This window comes from Grampus griseus (assembly GCF_964374135.1).
Source record: "Grampus griseus genome assembly, chromosome: 13".
In the NCBI taxonomy this organism is placed as follows: Eukaryota; Metazoa; Chordata; class Mammalia; order Artiodactyla; family Delphinidae; genus Grampus; species Grampus griseus.
In genome coordinates, this window is record NC_139007.1 from 21,903,423 (window position 1) to 21,920,399 (window position 16,977).

Sequence of the window (16,977 nt, forward strand, 5' to 3'; positions counted from 1 at the left end):
CGCGGGATCTTTTAGTTGCGGCATGCAGGCTTCTTAGTTGTGGCATGTGGACTTCTTAGTTGCAGCATGCATGTGGGATCTAGTTCCCCAACCAGGGAATGAACCCAGGCCCCCTGCATTGGGAGCACAGAGTCTTACCCACTGGACCACCAGGGAAGTCACTCATCAATATTCATTTTTAAAGTTTCATAGACAGAAAATAATCATCAGAAAATATCATGAAGAAATATATAAATTCTAGCCAATTATTGTTATCTACAAAGTTTTAAGCCTGAGGCCTGCTCTCTCTTAAAAAAGGGAAATTAATCACACAATAATAGAGAGATGTTAAAGCCATAAGCACAAAACTAAAACTTTCTCCCTAAAGTATTAAAAAGGGGATAACTCTCACACTATGCAATTCAATATTTAACGTCATATCAGTGTAACACGTAAAACCATCTACAGTACCACTAATGGTAAGTGTCCAACATTTTGGGGGACACTCTAGCTAGAGAGAGATGCATGTAAACAAATCATTATTATATAGTTTCATTAGTGCTATGTAAAGACATTTGGAATACTGTGTAGGATATGATGGAAACAGATTAGTCCTCTGTAGGGAAAGGAGACTGCAATTTATTTTAGAGAAAATTGATGTTTGAGATATTTATTGAAGGATGAATACAAATTTACCAAGAAATAGAAAAATCAGGGCGTTTCAGAGAAAGTGAACCAGATGAGAAAAGGCACAGTGTGGCGGGAGCAGTATGGTGTGCTGAACTATGGGAGAGGGAAGAATGAATGTTAAAGAGGTTGGAATGGAAACCAGGAGACAAATTTTTAGAGGATCTGTATGTATACCATGCCAAGGAGCTTTGGCTTAATCCTTTTGGCAATGGGACTCCATCACAAGTTTTTAAGCAGGGGATTATGAAGATCAGATCTGTGTTTCATAAGGATGATTCTGACAGAAATGCAGAGCATGAGTTGGAAGGAGTAGTGAAGTAGAAACTGGTATAAGCAGATCAGTTAAAAGGTTCTTGCATGTGATAAGTTTTCTCTCTCTCTTTTCTTTTTTTCATACGTCTGGGAGTACATTCTTTTATTTATTTATTTATTTATTTGTGTTGGGTCTTTGTTGCTGCACACAGCCTTTCTCTAGTTGCATCGAGAGGGGGCTACTCTTTGTTGCGGTGCGTGGGCTTCTCATTGCAGTGGTTTCTCTTGTTGAGGAGCTTGGGCTTTAAGCACGTGGTCTTCAGTAGTTGTGGCACATGGGCTCAGTAGTTGTGGCTCATGGGCTCTAGAGCGCAGGCTCAGTAGTTGTGGCGCATGGGCTTAGTTGCTCCGTGGCATGTGGGATCTTCCTGGACCAGGGATCAAACCCATGTCCTCTGCATTGGCAGGCGGATTCTTAACCACTGCACCACCAGGGAAGTCCCTGATATGTTTTCTCTTTAAAAAAATATATATTTCTTAAGTCAGATAGAGAAAGACAAATAGTATATGATCTCACTTACATATGGGTTCTTAAAAAATGGAGCTCACAGATTCGGAGAACAGATTGGTGGTTACCATTTTCACTCAACAAAATGAGTGAAGGTGATCAAAAGGTACAAATCTCCGGTTATAAGAAAATAAATCCTGGGGATGTAATGTGCAGCATGGTGACTATAGTTCACGATACTGTATTATATATTTGAAAGTTGCTAGAAGAGTAGATCTTAAAAGTTCTCATTATAAGAAAACAAAAATTTGTATCTATGTGTGGTAATGCATGTTAACTATATTTTTAGTGGTAATCATTTCACAATATATACATATATCAAATCATTGTGTTATATGCCTAAAACTAATAGTGTTATATATCAAATATATCTCAACTTAAATAATATTTCTTAGCTTTGTTCACTGAAAAGGCTTAGAAACAATGACCAGTCAGTAGCACTCAGCACCCTGAGCACAGACTATGGTCTCTAAATATCATTTTCTCCTCAAAGGAGCCATGACTTTGAATGAGTGGCTAATGTCAGGTCTGGGGCAGGAAATGTACAAGATAAACCCGGAATAACTTGTCACATCAGAAGGAAAGAAGCCATCAAAGGCTTCTGGGGTCCTGTCAAAAGGATTCAAAAGACAATACTAGCTAAAGAAGGGATAATTTGAGTATTGATAATAATAGTAACTGCAACGAATTAAAACATATCAAATATCTGTAAGAGTGCAGGGTCATATGTACACTAAAAAGCAAGTCTAATTGATCACCTTTTAAGCCTAACTTTTCTGTACAAATTTATACCTCAGGGAAACCCAAATGGTTGATGAGGGAAGTTTTCTTTCCCAAAGTATTTCAGTCAGTAAAATAAAGGAGGGGGCTGGGAGGAGGTGGAGTGAATGGGGAGCAAGAGGGGTGGGCTGATGTCCAATCATGTGTGCCTGTACAATGGCATTCGACTCAGAACGAAAGAAGGGGTGACCACCATGGGTGAACCCCAAACACATGATGTTAAGCAAAAGAATCCAGATACAAAAGAATACATTCTGCATGATGCCATTTGTATGAAGTTCAGAAAGAGTCCAAATTAATATATGTCGATAAAAATCAAAGAGATGATTGCCTTTAGGGAGTAGGGTCTCCTGGAAGGGGGAATGAGGGAACTTTCTGAAGGTGATGAAAGTGTTCTATATCTACATTGGCATATTGGTTATACAGGTGTATATAGTTGTCAAAAGTCATCAAAGCGTATACATTTACGATATGAATACATCACAGAGTGTGTGTGTGTATATATATATATATATATACATTTTTTTTTTTAATTTTAATTTATTTTTTGGCTGCATTGGGTCTTCACTGCTGCGCGCAGGCTTTCTCTAGTTGCGGCGAGCGGGAGCTACTCTTCATTGCGGTGCGCAGGCTTCTCATTGCGGTGGCTTCTCTTGTTGCGGAGCACAGGCTCTAGGCACGTGGGCTTCAGTAGTTGTGGCTCGCGGGCTCTAGAGCACAGGCTCAGTAGTTGTGGCGCTCGGACTTAGCCACTCTGCGGCATGTGGAATCCTCCCGGACCAGGGATCCAACCCATGTCCCCTGGCTTGGCAGGCAGATTCTCAACCACTGTGCCACCAGGGAAGTCCCCTCTATTTTACCTTAATAAAAATGTTTCAGGACTTCCCTGGTGGTCCAGTGGTTAAGACTCTGAGCTTCCACTGCAGGGGGCATGGGTTCCATCCCTCGTCAGGGAATTAAGATCTCGCATGCTGTGCAATGCAGCTGAGAAATAAAAAGTTTCATAATTTTTTCTTAATTAAGAAGAGAAGAGGGGTAGTGGGCAGTAATTTTGAGAAACTTTTTAAAGTTGATCTCTCCATTCTCTGGGCCAGCTCCACTGGTGGCCTGCTTAGGCTGCCAGTGTGGGATGTTGCGGGGGTTAAGTAGAGGGATCTCAGAAGTTTTCGTGAGCTGGGAGAGGTGTGGTTACTCCATAGAGCTCTGTGGTGGGCTTCAGTGCCACGGAAGGGCTTCAAGCCACCACAGAGCTTGGCTTCAGGCATCCTTGGAAAGCCACAAGCAGTGGTGGTGGAGCCATGGCTGGATGATGGGAATCCGGGCCCTGCCCTCTGCAGCCTCCAGCCAAGTCCATGGTGTGTGCGCCCGTCATCGGCTTTTTAGTGGGTCTCATATTTGTTTAGACTTGTCTAGTTGTCTGGAAGCTGGCGTCGTGTGAAATGGGAAATGCTGCTTTCACAATGCTGGCTGAAATTTCACAAACATTGGCATAACAAATTCAAGAGAAGTGTCAACTCCTTGGCAAGGATGGCACTGTTCAAAGGGGGACTGTAGCAACTGAGTCATCTTTGGAGGATATTAGCCTAGAGAAAGAGTCAACAAAAATTCAGAGCCTGGCGGACACCTATGGAATGCTGACGAGTACCAACTCTATCCTGAAGGAGGAAATAATAAAATAATACTTCCCTAATAAAAGAAATAGATGAAAGATCCAGACACTCAAGAAAAAAGGAGCTGATGGCTGAAGTTGCAAGAATGATCTGGTCACTGAACTAGGAGTCACCACATCACAATAAATTTTCCAAACAATAACTCCCTGTTGTCCCTCCAGATGGTGGCCTTGGTCTGAAAGCAGAGGCCTCCTGTGCTGCCAGGCCACATTCACCCACCTCCCTCTCATATGTTATCGTCACTCCAGATGCAAGCAGTTCCTGTAGAGACCTCCTTTTCCTTCTCATCCTCCTCTGGGAAGAGCTTATAGAGCCCCCTTCTTGGGCTGGAGTTTCTCCTCTACCCTCAAATCCTAAAAACAAAAGTGAGTTCCTTTGAAGTTAGTCCAAACTTCAAATGAACCATTGGAACCAACATCAAGAAACTAGAGATTTAAAATCGGGCCTCTTCAAAATGAATTTTAATCTCATTTGTTAGCATTTAAAAAACTTAAAGGGGGAGGCTTCCCTGGTGGCTCAGTGGTTGAGAGTCCACCTGCTGATGCAGGGGACACGGGTTCGTGCTCCGGTCCGGGAAGATCCCACATGCCGCGGAGCAGCTGGGCCCGTAAGCCATGGCCGCTGAGCCTGTGCTCCACAAGGGAGGGGCCACAACAGTGAGAGGCCCCCGTACCGCAAAAATAAAAAACAAAAACAAAAACTTAAAGGGCCATACTTGTGCTCATAATAACAATCAATAGAACTTTAGTTCTCAGAATAGGGTTTGTAAAATTATTTTTATATAAATGTTATAATTAAATTATTTTTACTTAATTTTTCTCTATACATAATATAAATATGATGTTTTCTTTAATTATACGTGCAGTTTATCAATAGCATACAATTCCAAGAAGATTCTATAGTTCTTTAGAGGGTCCCAAGCAGGATTGAGCCTGAGCTGTACAGGGTGATAACCATTCAATGACACACATTTTATTGGCTTTCTCTCCTTGCCTGTATCACTCTCCATTTTCTGGGATTACCTTCCAAATAAGTTACATGCACCTGAGAGTATGTCTCCGGCTCTGCTTTCAGGGGAAACTAAGCTAAGACAGACATTGGAATGTACAGCCAGCCACACAATATATAACTAGGCCCTTCGGGCTGACTTTCCCTTGCCTTCTACTACGAGGGGTGTGGACACTGTCATCAATAAATGAAGCTTGGTCACATCTTTCTGAACTGCAGTCCCCGTTGTTAGAAAGACAGCATGTAATGGGGACAGTGTCATCTCCAGGCAGTGGATGCCTCCGGTCCATGAATTCTCTAGACCCCTCCCATCCTGCCCCCTTCCACACATTCCTGAATGTATCGGTCACATTAAATCAATGAGACTAACTGAGCTGCTCCTTCCTTATTCCACTGTTTCTCTGACATCACCCAGGAAATTACTGGAACCTTTGGTCTTAGCTGTCCCTCAACTGTGGTGCCGTCTCAACCAGTGTCTGCCAGGCTAGTAATTCGTTTTCAGTAGAGAAGTAGCAAGCAGCTACATTGGGTAATTTTAGGGGCCAAGAGCCTCAATCCTTAAGCCAATCCTGATATACGTCAGAGACCATCTCATTAGAGCATTTATTGCACCCCATCAATCTTGTGGTGCGATAAACAAGACCGAGCAGAGTACAGCATAGAATACCAAGCATGAACACTGTCTTTTCTTTTTCTTTTTAATCACCTGTAGCCTTTCAGGCCAACATATGCTTCTCTGAACTGAGAGCTTCGGAAGTAGCATAAATGTTAGTTGCAAGCATCTCTGGGACTTATGCTCACAGGCCTTTAGATTGCCAATAAAGGCGATCTTGTAGAGACATTCTTAAAAGTCTAGTGATTTTTGGCTCTCTGTTCTTATTTAAGAGAGAAACACCAAAAATGGCTTGGAAACTTGGCCAGGATGTTAACTAGTGGCTTCACTGTACAGTTTACTGTAGATCTGTACTCAGGCCTTACTTTGTAGATGCCCAAATGTTAGCGTCTGTAGGGTTTTTTTCTCTTGGGCTAGTCTTCTGTTTGTTTGTACTGTTGTTATTGTTCTGTATTTCAGGAGAGGGTGTAAGCCTGGCTGCTATTATTCTAGGAGTTGAGTAAGGGCAGGGGACTAAAGTTCTCACAACTCAGTATGTAAAATTTAACTTTACCTCCCTATTTTACCTTTTGTCTTACTTCCCTGAAATATTCCTGAGGCTAGAGCTCTGTTTCGATTTTTCCAGTGAGAATACCTGGAATGTCTTCCTCTGTTGGGGTGGGAAAGGTTTAGGTGCCTGGCTATGCAATGTTAGGGCTGGCATCTAGAGAGCTAGCTGCTTTTTATTAGACTTTCAACTAATCTTGTTTTTAATCCACACCCCATTCAAAGTGACAGGTGCCTCCAATTCTGCAGCCATTCTTGTCTTGCTTTATGGCTTTTCCGAGTGCAGATGCTTAAATTTCAGCTTTCTCTGCTTTTTTAAGTTTCCACTTGTCCACCTGCTTGCCATTTTCCAAGTTGTATTCTAGCAGCAAATCACCTATCTGAAAAGACTACCTATCTCAGCCTCCTTTGCATATAGTTCTGGCCAAAGGGGAAATGCTACGAGAAACATCAGGAATGGCCCCTTAACGGGATTTGATTCGGCTGTGGAGCACATCCTTTTATCCTTCTCTTCTCCCTTCTTCCTACTGCCTGGAATGTGGACATGATAGCTAGAACGCCAGCAATTATCCTGAACTCATGAGGGAAGCTTGAGGAAGGAAGCCACATACTGAGGATGACAGAGCAGAAATATAGGAGCCTTGGTCCCTGGTGGCTGTGGAGTTATCCCAGACTAACGGCGGACTTCTTTTATACTAACAGTAATTCTGATAAATTCTATCATGTACAATTTCCTTCAAAAGAGGGGGAAAGACTATGATACATTGATAATTGTGTACATTGCATTACTGAGTACGTTGCCGACAGGACAGAACTTCCTTTCTGACCAGGAGGATAAAAATAGACTTCTCTCTCCCTAACAATTTTACATATCTAGTGATTGGAAGAATTTCCAATAGACTGACTCATACCTCCTTTCCTTTTAGTCTTTGTATATATGGTGCCATCCACTGCAGGATGAAGTCACATTGCAGTGTAACCTCTGGCCCTGCACCTTTACATGACAGGATCCCAGGTGAGTTGGCACAGAGGGCAGTAGGAATATTCCTGGGAGCCATTTCTATTCCTGGATGGCTAGCAATACTTACCTCTACACAGAAATACTGCACCACACATAATCCCATTCCACAAAACCCAAACCAATGTATGCTCAGTTCAACTTCCCATTAACTGGATCCCATTAACTGGCCACACTGTGGCCATTCCAATGTGACATGACTAAGGGAAGTCTATCAGAAGGAACATCAGAATGGAAGGAAATAGAGATCTTAACTGATCGTGATGGAAATACCTTCGGCGAATTTTACTCAAACATATGACCACATGAGATCATTTCTAGGCCCTTAATGGGCTTGGAAGGAGTCTGTGTAAGTGAGGGACCCTGAAGCTTAAGCTCCATTAGCTTCACAGTATATCTGCCTTGGGTAGGACAGGTGGAATAACATTTAACAAACAGGAACACTTAGTTTATTTATGCTGTGGCAACCACAGTACCAGGAGAAACAACAGTCACTATGCCCAAAATTTCTTGTGTTGAATGGGACTTGGGGACATTCTTTTACTCACAAACCCCACACTTCTCTGTGGTCTTAATCACTGGCTTCTGCATAAATTCCTCCCAAATTTCACTTCTGTTTCTCCTTCTTTTTTTTGTGTGGTTGCAGGAACTTCAAACTGTGAGGTTTCATCCTCTTTGTTGGACCTATTTCCAAGTATCTTGCTGACCAAGACACATTCTTAGCAAATGAGTCATGTTTACCTGCTAATTCAGTACAATTTATTTCTAACATTCTTAGCAAATGAGTCATGTTTACCTGCTAATTCAGTACAATTTATTTCTAACTTATTAATACACAAAGTAGTTTTCAAACACATATATCCACATGATGCTTTAATCCTTTATATAACTTCTATCCAGATATATCATGCAAAATTTTATACTCAGAAAAGTTCCATGTTTTATATACTTATTAATTTTATAAATTTCCTCAGAATATATTCTTCTTTTGATCAATTCTACACTTCATTATAAGTTAAAGAAAATGGCAGTGTAGCAATGGGACGGTGGATAATTTCTCTGGTATGAGTAGCAGAGGCTAAAAGTAGAACCATTACTATAGTACTTTCACCTTACAGAGCAGTCGATATTTTTCACAAGATTTTTCCTCCGGAGTGTTCTGCCAGCTTTTTAGGTTTTTCAACCTCCACAGGCTTGCTGTACTATCAGGATCGTGGGTTGGTTTAGCTGATTCTCTGTAGAGAATAACTGCTAATAATTGCTGTTTCAGAAAACAAGTCAACCAAAGTTAACTAACAAATACTTGCTGAGATTCTATATTGATTTAAAAATATACAATAAAGCTAACGGAAATATTAGTACTGTCCAAAAGGGACATAAGAAGCACTTTATAGAGAGAATTTAGGAATTTGAAACTAGATTCTAGGCTAAGGTTTGAGGAGTTTGTTTATTTCCCAGTGCTTGGCTTAGCAGCTACGATGCATCATCCTATTGTGCAATGTAGACACTCAGGTTTAATATGATCTCACGTAAAACTCATTTAGCCATTAATTGAAAATAGACAGATAGGCTGGTCACGGATTGGCAATTTTGGCCTTTTTACTTATTTAATTTAGCCTAGTTTGTTTTCTTCAACTTCACCTTCATTGTGCATTCCTGGGTTAAAAAAATGCATATTTGTTTGTGTGTTTAATTGTATTTATTGCATTTAATTTTAAATGCAATACATTTTAATTTAAAAAATAAAGCTATTTAAATAAGACTACAGCAGTAGTAACATTTCACAGCTGCAAAATGTCTCCTTATTCCCCCTCTTTTTCTCTGTCTCCCCTTCATATACATTGCATTGTTTCTCTTAATAGTTTCTCTAGTATTCTAAAATTATGTGGTATAAGGTCTATCTCTTTTAATGATGAATATAAACCTTGGACATTTCAGTGTAGAAACTTTGACTTCAGGCCTTTTATTCCCACTTCAAATATAATTTTGGTTCACTTCCATACAGTGGTATACACTGTTCCACAATTAACTTTGTTCTGTGCTAAACTCTGGTACTAAATGTTATGTTCAAATCTGGGCTTCAAAGCTTTCAAAGCAACATGATAGATCCATATTACATGTCCTCATGATTGCAGATCTCGGCATGGTCAAGTGTTCCTGGAGAAAGAAACTGACCTCTTGGCAACAACAACTCTTGGGTGAAATTATAAACTAATTTTGGACAAGAAAAAAAACAAGAGCATCAATTGCTGCCATTTGGTATGAATTAGACAATGATAAAATACTTCTTTTTGTGAAATGATAATAGAAGTGACAGTCTAGATTTTTAAAAATTGGCCAGCTATCATATTTGCCTGAAAAAATTAAAATATTGAATGAAATATCTCTTTTCTCATAATTCAGCTTGACTAAATTTTTCTCCTAAGCCATATTAATTTATAACAAATGAAGCTAGTTTTAGTGAAGCTGAGTAGCTTATAATAATAACAATAATTAAATTTTGTTAGTTGACATAAAATGTATTAGAGCAAATAGGACTGTGAAATGCAGCTTTTGAGGAACACTTTAACCTGATTCATATTTATCACTATGAAAAAACATGAAATTTCAAGGAATGATCTCTTGAAAGGAAATGAACATTTTCAATTCTAATGTTATCATAAATGTATATTAAGAATTTTTAATTTCTCAAGAAAAATACTCGGGAAGCCCTTATGAAAAATTTATCTAATTCTGTTAGGTGTTTATCATACGTGTCTCTTTTTAGAAATACTTATTATTATAGCCTATAATGAAATATCAGAATAAATCATCTGCTTTACTGATATGTAGTTAGCTTGGACTGCTGGTGTTTGGTATGTGTTATGGACTGAACTGTGTTCCCCCAAATTCATAGGTTTAAGCCCTGACCCCCAGTGTGATTGTCTTTGGAGATAGGACCTTTAGGGAAGTAATAAAGGTTAAATGAGGTCATAAGGATGGACTCCTTATCTAATAGGATTGGTGTCCTTATAAGTAGAGGAAAAGACACCAGATACATCTCTTTTTCTCTTTCTCCCCCCTACTCCCTCTCTTCCTCCCCAGCAGAGATGGAAGGTCATTTGAGGACAAAGTGAGAAAATGGCTGTCTGCAAGCCAGGAAGAGAGGCCTCACCAAATACCAATCCTGACAGCAACTTGATCTTGGATTTCTAGCCTCCAGAGCGGTGAGTAAATAAATTTCTGTTGTTCAAGCTACCTAGGCTCTGGTATTTTGTTATGGCAGCCTGGGCAGACTAATATAGTAGATAAAGGCACAGTACAGACATAAAAGGGCTGTACATTTTATAAAATTCTGAATCTGCAGATTGGCAAAGTCTGATGTGATGCACAGTGTGGAGATGGCAGCACCAGATTCACCCTGGAAAGCATCAAAATACCACTTTTGAACAGAGGCGATATTTCCAGTAAAAACATTACAACATAAGTAATTTGATGGTGGTGATGCATCGACTTCATTCAGCTGGCCACTAAATTACAGATGCTAACAGTATTTCAAGCACTGCAGAAGAGACTGGGGACTTGCAATTTCTATTATTGTTGATATTTCGATTACTGTAGAAATTCTATTATTTTCTTTCAAAGCACTATGGATGCCTGGACTTTTGCAAATGGAGAGATGCAAGGCAAGGGCTTGATACTCTTATAATTAACATTTTTGAGTGCTTACATGATTATACATGGCAGGCCCTGTTCCAAGTGTTTACATAAACTGACTTTGTTTAATTCAGATAACAACCTACCCGTGAGATTGCTATATAGGGACCATTACTTCCATTTTACAGATGAGGAAATGTTTACGATGTATTACATTTAAAGATCAGAGGGACTTCCCTAGTGGTGCAGTGGTAAAGAAGCCGCCTGCCAATGCAGCGGACATGGGTTCGATCCCTGGTCCAGGAAGATCCCACATGCCACGGAGCAACTGTGTGCCTGTGTGCCACAACTACTGAAGCCCACATAATCTAGGGCCTGCGTACCACAACTACTGAGCCCACATGCTGCAACTACTGAACCCCGCATGCCTAGAGCCCGTGCTCTGCAACAAGAGAAGCCACCACAATGAGAAGCCCACGCACTACAATGAAGAATAGCCCCTGCTGGCCACAACTAGGGAGAAAGCCTGCTCGCAGCAACGAAGACCCAACACAGCCAAAAATTTTTAAAAATAATAATAAATAAAAATCAGAAATAAGGAAAATGATATTTAAAAAGAAATTAAGAGAGCAAAAGGGAGAGTGGGGATGGGAGGAAACAATCAGAATCTAGGTTGTGCTAGGTCCTTTTTTCTCCCCACCCATGATCAACTAAATCACAGTGAAAAGCATGTCTTACTAGTCAATTGTGCTTTAAAAAAGAAAATATTTTATTGAAGCAGATAAGCAGCATGATTAAAGAATGGGATCCTAGGGGAGTATCTTTACCCTAGAATGGGTCTTACCCATAACTGAGTCTAATCTCCTCATTTTACAGGTGAGAACCTGAAGGACACAAGGAGACACGGGTAAAGTGTCAAGGACCTGGATGAGATCCATCTCTTGTTGCTACATAAACAGAGGCTACACAATTCACAGGCATGTTTTAAAAATGCGAACTCGGGCTTCCCTAGTGGCGCAGTGGTTAAGAATCTGCCTGCCAATGCAGGGGACACGGGTTCGAGCCCTGGTCTGGGAAGATCCCACATGCCACGGAGCAACTAAGCCCGTGAGCCACAACTACTAAGCCTGCGCATCTGGAGCCTGTGCTCCGCAACAGGGGAGGCCGCGACAGTGAGAGGCCTGCGCACCGCGATGAAGAGTGGGCCCCTCTCGCCGCAACTGGAGAAAGTCCTCGCACAGAAACGAAGACCCAACACAGCCAAGAAATAAATAAATTTAAAAATGCGAACTCAACTATAATGTTACCACAACCACTAATATTCAAATGTTCTCAGCTACTTCTTAAGCTAAGCTAGGAACTATCCCTAGAGTTGAGCAGAGTCCCCTGAAACCATTTAACTTGGAAATCACCATGCTATGGGAGAAATACCTACAGCACTTGGAAAGGCTTTGAGGTTCTCGCAGGCACTTCTTTTTCAATAAGCCACTTTACTGAGGTATGAATGACATACAAAGAGCTATACATATTTCACGTATATGACTTGATGATTTTGGATATAAGTATATACCAGTGAAACCATCACCACAATGTATGCCATAAACATAGCCGTCACCTTCAAAAGTTTCCTCCTGCCTTCTTTATTATTATTAATTTTTGTGATAATGACACTTAACATAAGATCTACTCTCTTAGCCAATTCTTAATATTGTCAACACAGGCACTACGCTGTCCAATAGAAAAGGACTTTTTCATCTTGCATAACTGAAACTTTGTACCCTTTGACCACTTCTCTCCAGCCACTGAACCCTCTAGCTTTGCTCCCGTTTCAATTTAACCAAGTGCCAGAAGCTTATTTTGTGTCATATTAACAAACAGTAAATATTTTAAATGTTATCTAGTAAAAAGACTTAACTTGGCTTTTGTATCTTTTCTGGTCTGCTACAAGTTTCCACCAGTGTCTCCTCTTTTCTTATTTTGGTCTCACACTTTGTAGCAAAACAGAAGAGGAAGCACTTTATGTAGAAGACCTTTGGGAACACTGTAATTGCATTTTTCCTAATCAGTTTTATTGGATATTTCCAGTTTGCTTCCTATTTCATGTTCCATCATACCTCTAATTGTTAGATGTTTCCTAATTTTTAGACCACACATTTTAAACTTTACTTATGGCTCTTCATTACCACATCTTTTATAAAACATCTTGAGTATTTTAAGCACCCTGTGACCATCCACGTAATCCATTCCTGCTAGCAATGTAAAATAAGTAACACCAAAATAACTGAGAAGTTTGAGAGATGAATCCTTAGTAGATACGCACATGGTGAAAGTGTACACGTTGCTTAAGAGAGGAATCTCTTGAAGGACCCTCAAGCACTGCATTGGGTCCAAGTTCTAAATGTTGTATCAAGAAGGGCAGGGGAGCCAAAAAAGTTCTCTCCATTTTCCCAAACCATAACCTTAGGAGAGAAATGTTCTCATCCAGCAAGCCGGGCTGTGTCTTCACAGTGTTGTAGTCTACCAGCCTCAGGGAATCAGGCAGAGGAGAAGCCTTTCCTCTAAGAGAACCTCACTGTCCTCATTTCAGTAACAGTTATGTTCAGCAGAGCAGCTAATCTCATTGCCAAGAGGGAGGGAAGTCAAAGAGAGCCTCAAGTAACTTAGTACCAGGACATTCCAGGCTTTAAAATAGCTGCCTTTACCTCATGGGCCATTTGAAGAAATCTATACAGAATTTGAAAACAAGCTGTAATAGAACCTTACCCAACAGAAGCAAGGTCTCGCCAGACATTTTTGTTCATTTCCTTTGCTTTTATTTTCCAGAGTTTCTTCCTCACCTTAAGTTATTTCCTGCCTACTCACTCACTCCCCGGATGGTTTAATTCTCTTCTGGGTATAACCATTATGCATAGTAGATACATGGACATGCACTGTTCCTTAGCTCCTCCACTTTCCTTAGCGCCACTGCTAGTCTTTTGGATGGTGGCATCCACCTCCTCTAACACACATCCATCCACTGGCCCCTTACACTCCCATTGCCCCTATGTGGTTGAATGATTTTACCATCCACCCAGCCGTTCACACTAGAAAACTCAGTCATCCTGCCTCCTTTTCTCCATCATGTCCCCTTCCTCCAAACACATTCCATCAGACATCAGGTTTGGCCACTTCTGTCTGTGGAATGTTTCTGGATTCCAGGGACTTTGCAGGAAGCTTTTAGCTTGTCTCAGCTCAAAGTCTCTCTGTTTCCATTTATCTTCCACATTGTCATCAATTACTCTTCTGGAACAAAAATCTGGTTTTACTTTTCTCCTGCTTAATAACATTCGATAGTTATCCACTGTCTGGATAGAGTTTTATCTCTTTAACAATGTATACAGAATTCCTCTATGTCCCTTCCCCACCCCATCAAAATTCACCTTTCTCCCTACCTGTTCTCTTGGTTCACTGCTTTCTGCCAAATGACAGCCAGCTTTCCCAACACCTTAGCCCAGAAGTGGTTTCTTTTTTTTTCTTTTTTAAATATTTATTTATTTGGCTGCATCGGATCTCAGTTGCAACACGTGGGATCTTCCTTGCAGCATGTGGGATCCTTTAGTTGCGGCATGCGGGATCTAGTTCCCTGACCAGGGATTGAACCTGGGTACCCTGCATTGGGAACGTGGAGTCTTAACCACTGGACCACCAGGGAAGTCCCCAGAAGTGGTTTCTTTTTTTTCTTTTTTTAAATAAATTTTATTTATTTATTTATTTATTTATGGCTGCATTGGGTCTTCATTGCTGTGCGTGGGCTTTCTCTAGTTGCGGCGAGCAGGGGCTACTCTTCGTTGTGGTGCGAGGGCTTCTCATTGCGGTGGCTTCTCCTGTTGTAGAACACGGGCTCTAGGCATGTGGGCTTCAGTAGTTGTGGCTCGCGGACTCTACAGAATAGGCTCTGTAGTTGTGGCGCACGGGCTTCGCTGCTCCGCAGCATGTGGGATCTTCCTGGACCAGGGCCCGAACCTGTGTCCCCTGCACTGGCAGGCAGATTCTTAGCACTGCGCCACCAAGGAAGTCCCAGAAGTGGTTTCTTAATGTGCTATCTAGTTTTTCATTCCATTTCTTTTTCTGGGTTCTCAACATATTTTTGTCTTCTCATTTAGGTCATGCTTTGCAAGACTATGTTGAGGATTTTATTTTATTCTAATTAAAATAATATCAACCATATCCAAGTCTGTTGTCTTGCCAAAAAGCGTTCTGAATCTGAAGTCCAGAATAATATCCAGTCTAGTCTTGTGCAATTTGGCTAGTATTTCAGCCATGGACAACGTTGCTTTCCCAAGGTAAAGGAAATAATTGATCTACTATCCCCACCAAAGCACTCATTTGTCATGAATTTGCTGTCCTTAAAGTTATGGAGTTGGGTGTCATGGCGGCTGGTTTTCTGAGCAGTGAGAGAAGAGGTATCTTTCTACTTTAAAAACCAGTTCTTTGATGAGAACTCTTTCTACCCACCTTCCCTCCAAAGCAAAGGTCAAAATTAACACCTTAATACTGAACTCTGGGTATTGTATTATTTTTTTCAGATATAGCATCTACTAAAGGAAGAGAAGTATTCTCCATTTTTTTAATGTTTCTGGTAAAAAGAATTACAGGCTCCTTAGTAGCAGCACATAGAGGTAGACAGTTGTATGAACATTATGGATACAAATGAAAGTGATAGTAAGAATTACTGAGTTGATCAGATTCAAGGCCATATGTCCTACTCTATCAACTTCCAGAAGCCATTCTTCCTGCCTCTCAACTCCCAGAGGTAAAGGACTGAGAAGTCTGGGGAGAAGCATCACACTGATACACACAGTATCTGCAGGCAGTTGGCATAGTTGAGTGGTTAACTGCTACCATTACTCAATTAGCTTATTAGATTCAAAAATAATCAATCAACAAACATTTATTGACGAGGAAGGGCTGTATCACCACCGCACCATGTTAGGTGTTGGGGAATACAGTGAGAAAGCAACGGAGTTTAAAGACTGGAGGGGAAGATACATATTGAACAAATTATCACAATTTATTAAATAAATTAATTTAAGGATACAATAAGTAAGAAATATAGGCTGCCAACAATGGAAAACCAACACATACATGCATGCATGTGCATACACACAGAACAGAGCTTGAAATGAATCTATCTTTTCTCTACCTCAAGTGACAGCTTTATTAATTCATAACACGTAATATAAACAGCAGCTTCTATATAGAATTTATATGTACCCCTTTTCTGTTGTTTATAGCTGCCTGATAAGAGCAAGCAAACACGGGTACTACTGATGGCAACAGGCAGGGTTGCTGCAGTAAACTTATTCAAACTGAGTGATATTTATGGGTTCTCATGCAAATAGACAAGCTGTAGATGCATTTAAGAATTTGGATGTCTACTTACATAAACAATAGAGCACGGTGGCTGAAAGTAGCCCACTGGAGCCAGACTGGCCTCTGTTCCATACTGGATCCACTACTTAATAGCTGTGTAATCTCAGACAGTGCCTCTGTAAAGTGAAGATAAATAATCACATTAACAACCTCATTGGTTATTATGAGAATTAAATGAGTTAATGCTCGTAAAGCACTTAGCACATGTTAAGCTCCTGCCACAGAGTAAGTGCTCTACAAATGTCACCTACTGTATTTGCTCAAACAAGGCCATTGTTTAGCCAACTATCTGAACACAATAATACTGAATCTCATAGTCGCAGGGGGGATTTTTGCGGAAGTGTATCTCAGTAAGGTTTATTAAGCATAGACAAGGGGGTCAGGAATTTAATACCACATTTGTTGTCTTTAGAGCTGCGTTTCAGTTAGGGTGTTGCCTGAGAATGACAGTATTTTCTGATTTAGAATGTGACATTTACTCTGATATTGTTAATATGTGTAGTAGTTAAAAATAGTAGTAGATAGTGTTCATGTATGTTAGCTTCCTTTAGACTTATTTTGAAAAAATACATTTGTCTTATTATATGAATATATTGTGTCCCATTTAACCAAATTGTAACAAATGAAGGAAAGAGGTGATAGAGTATGAAATGTTGATGGAAGCTTTTACTATGTGGAACACCTTAGAATATAAATCTCTACAGTGCTATTAATAGTTATGTCATCAACAACATTTTTTCAGACTTTGTGCTTCACTCTGGAGAAAAGAGTACGGCATCTTGAATTTCTTCACTGGGTAATTTAA

The 16,977-nt window shown here is 40.4% G+C and overlaps 1 long non-coding RNA gene across 2 annotated transcripts; it reads left to right on the plus strand.

Moving 5' to 3' along the window:
- Window positions 1–9,159: 9,159 nt before the first annotated feature.
- Window positions 9,160–12,449, plus strand: LOC309831598. 2 transcript variants are annotated; one of them, XR_014297606.1, is made up of 3 exons: window positions 9,160–9,383; window positions 10,212–10,330; window positions 11,637–12,449. It is a non-coding gene; the product is annotated as an uncharacterized lncRNA (long non-coding RNA). The 2 variants fall into 2 exon arrangements; XR_014297607.1 differs by lacking the exon at window positions 11,637–12,449 and adding an exon at window positions 10,471–10,580.
- Window positions 12,450–16,977: the final 4,528 nt, after the last annotated feature.